Source organism: Chiloscyllium plagiosum, chromosome 17 (genome assembly GCF_004010195.1).
Source record: "Chiloscyllium plagiosum isolate BGI_BamShark_2017 chromosome 17, ASM401019v2, whole genome shotgun sequence".
Lineage (NCBI taxonomy): Eukaryota > Metazoa > Chordata > Chondrichthyes > Orectolobiformes > Hemiscylliidae > Chiloscyllium > Chiloscyllium plagiosum.
In genome coordinates, this window is record NC_057726.1 from 23,439,768 (window position 1) to 23,443,556 (window position 3,789).

The 3,789-nt window shown below is 40.4% G+C and overlaps 1 protein-coding gene across 2 annotated transcripts in view; it reads right to left on the reverse strand.

Annotated features, from left to right (window-relative positions):
• The window catches only part of spata2l (spermatogenesis associated 2-like), a 19,973-nt gene that overhangs the window by 8,734 nt on the left and 7,450 nt on the right, over positions 1-3,789 (reverse strand). The window contains exons 1-2 of one of the 2 annotated variants that reach the window (XM_043706679.1): positions 2,516-2,630; positions 2,090-2,390 (exon numbers count right to left, since the gene is read on the reverse strand). The gene's annotated coding sequence lies outside the window, so the exon portion shown is untranslated. Of the gene's footprint in view, positions 1-2,089; positions 2,391-2,515; positions 2,631-3,789 lie in introns of those variants that run through there. The other variant, XM_043706678.1, reaches the window with a different exon arrangement.

Consider the following 3,789-nt stretch of genomic DNA (forward strand, 5'->3'; position numbering starts at 1 on the left):
AGAGAGAAGAGGGAGGGAGGGGGGAAATTTTACTTTCATGACTGCAGTTAAATCTCCACAAGACCAAACAGATCACTGACAAACCCCAGAAGCCGACAACTCTACTTACAAAGATAGTACAACTCCTAGCAACCAGGGACAAATATGATGTAGAGACAATACTATGGAAGTTGATAAAATTATGAGCGGCATGGATAGTCAGAGTCTGTTTCGCAGATGGAATTGTCAAATACTAAGGGGGCATAGGTTTAAAGGTGAGAGGGGGAAAGTCTAAAAGGAAATGAGCAAGGAAAGTTTACTTTTAAACAAGAGGGCTGTAGCACCTGGAACATGCTTCCAGGAGAGTTGGTAGAAGCAGAGATGATAGCTATGTTTAAGAGGCACGGAGACAGACACATGAACAGGCAAAGAGTAGAGGGATACAGACCAGGGGCAGGCAAGTGGGATTAGTTTAGAATGGCATCGTGGTCAGCACAGTATGGCAGGATGAAGGGCCTCTTCCTGTGCTGTACTGGTCTATGTTCTAAACCACACTACTGTCTTGCCGTGGTTTGCAAAGTTCACAGGAAACTTTATCCTCTGTCATGAAATTGCAAAAAAAATTTCACTAGTTCCCAAAATATCAACTTTTTAAAAAAAGATTGAAAATTCAATAGTAACAATACTTTTATGATGACAGGAAAACCTAACAAGAGCTCTGTACTAAAATATATATCATAACATTTCTGAAAGATGTTGCACATGGAAGTTATATTTATATTTGATGAAACTTTATTATACAGGTTCAGTCTAGTTCACAGACTTCATTACGCCATTACATGAATAGACCACTTTGAAGCGATGAGAATCATAATGAACTGTAAGTTATTTCTCCCACACTAATATATTGCTAAAACTATACTGAAACACTTTTGACTCACTTCATAAACTTTAAATAATTACTTTAACATTGCAGGGGATAATCCAATTTAAAGTTCACGGCCACAGTCATCACAAAGTGATATTACGATAGATAAGTACAATGATTGATTCCTGATTGGAATTAGCTGATTTCAGGCACTGCAGTGGTACTAATGTTATATAAGTATTTCATAGAGCACTGCCAAAAATACTTCATACAAATTGTTATTGACTAAATTATAATTTTGATGCTCTATACTGACTACTAAATGAGGTGAAATTCATCATATCGCTTCCCAAGAACACTTAGTACAAGGGCACAATTGTATCAATTTTTTAATATCAATATCACTCTCTTGCCAGAGAATGGTAGGCCTGTGGAATTCATTGCCGCGGAGTGCAGTGGAGGCCGGGATGCTAAATGTCTTCAAGGCAGAGATTGATAAATTCTTGATGTCACAAGAAATTAAGGGAGAATGCGGGTAAGTGGAGTTGAAATGCCCATCAGCCATGATTAAATGGCGGAGTGGACTCGATGGGCCGAATGGCCTTACTTCCACTCCTTTGTCTTATGGTCTTATAATTGAAGTAACTTGTCACTTTTTGCTGATGCATCACAAAAATCAAGTCCTGTGGGCCTACAGAACTGTGGTTCTTCAACAGCTCTGGTTAAATGGACGCAATTCCAAATGGATTAGGAATGATGAATGTCCTACCCTACTACCAGCACCCAAGCAATCTATAGCTGTGTTGTAAATTCCTTGACAAATTTTACACTCAAGTCTAAACATATAATATGACCTTAAGAGGCATTTGGGATGAGGTTTTGCAAGGGCAGTCCAATATAGTGACCGTTGACATGATGTGCTTGATGTGAAAATTATTATCTTCCCTTCAACTAAGAGGTAACATCATAGGTTGAGCAACTTGGCTATGGAATATTCTAACCATGACACCAGTGTGCACTTTGTGAAACAGGATTGGCCTTGGTGGCTCCTATTAGAAAATTGCCACAACTTCAAGTGTAACCTGCTGTAATATAAAGGGTTAAGTCTCTCTCTGATATGCTAAAGAGGTAGTGTCCATCTTGGGAGCGATGTAATTTCACATGCTTTTTCTGTCTTGCAGCCTCAACAAAAGATGAAGCTACGCTAAGTTGTTTCCTAAATAAAATGAATTTTTTGCTTACCTCAGCAGAATCTAAATATTCTTTTGTAGCACAATAAGACCAAGGTTATTATATGATGACAGTAGATGAATGAATATAGAAAGCTCTCCTTAGCAGGTTGAAAGTGTCAATCAAGCTGATGCCCGGGGTGAATTGATACTGAAGATTTTCAAGGTATTATTGCATCTAGCCTTGCTTCAAAACCAAGTACAGAGCAGGTCAGTATGATATTGTACTTAATGGTGGTCAGCAGAAGATATCCTTATCAGGCAGCGATCCAAGACTGAACGAAGTAATAAAAGCCCTCGATGACTACTTTAATCTGCAAAAACAAAAAGTACTATTAGAGTAGGCTAAATTTAATAAGCATACAGCAATGAAAAGCAAAAATAATTCATACTTATAACCAATAGTCTGTACAGATATGCAGAGAATTGAGTATAGCACCTTAAGAGTACTAATCAGGATAGAATTGTTGTCAGAGTCTTAGATGATGCATTGTCTGACAATTTGAGGATGAAGGTTGACTCAACATTGTCAAAGGCAAAATCAGCTGAGCAGGCAAGGAGAGTTGAGGAAACAAAAATAAAAATCAAATTGACAATTCAGGGTGACAGAGTGAACCATAATCAGCTCCCAGTACCTGTTAAATAAAAAAGGAAAGAAATAGACATTCAGAAATAGGAGAAACAGGAAGAACATGCATCAACTGTCCCACTAATATTTGCACTGGCATAGACAGCAAAAACTTTACAGATTAAGCTGAAAGAAAAGTCTCAAAAGATGGCAAGATCCAAGAGATAGAAGATATCAATTATAGTGAATGTTGATCCTTAGAGCCAAGTAGAAGCTTCTTGAGTGCAGATGTCCTAGCATAGAGAAGCAAGACTAAATGCAAGTGTAAATTTATGCAAGTGTAAATTTTTGCAACTGTCAAGATCCTTCTGCATATTGTGGATGCATCCAGTGTCAGAGTTAATCCAGACAAGAAAGAAAAATACAAACATTTCCAGTTCCTCCATGTGGCTGAGCTCCAGAGACTCATAGGTACAGTATGGTATGCATAGGTACGGATGGCGATGGCTAGTACAACATAGCTTAAAATTGAGGAGTGATAGATATAGGACTGATGTCAGAGGTAGTTTCTTTACTCAGTAGTAGGAGTGTGGAACACACTGCCTGCAACAATATTAGATTCGCCAACTTTAAGGGCATTTAAATGGCCATTGGATAGTTATATGGATTAAAATGGAATTGTGTAGGGTTAGATGGGCTTTAGATTGGCATCACAGAACAGCAAGGAGAAAGTGAGGACTGCAGATGCTGGAGATCAGAGCTGAAAATGTGTTGCTGGAAAAGCGCAGCAGGTCAGGCAACATCCAAGGAACAGGATGCCCTCCACCACATCTCTTCCACTTCCCGCTCCTCCGCCCTTGAGCCCCGCCCCTCCAACCGCCACCAGGACAGAACCCCACTAGTCCTCACCTACCACCCCACCAACCTCCATGTACAGCGGATCATCCGCCGTCATTTCCGCCACCTCCAAACGGACCCCACCACCAGGGATATATTTCCCTTCCCTCCCCTATCAGCATTCCGAAAAGACCACTCCCTCCTGACTCCCTCATCAAGTCCACACCTCCCACCAACCCAACCTCCACTCCCGGCACCTTCCCCTGCAACCGCAAGAAATGCAAAACTTGCGCCCACACCTCCCCCCT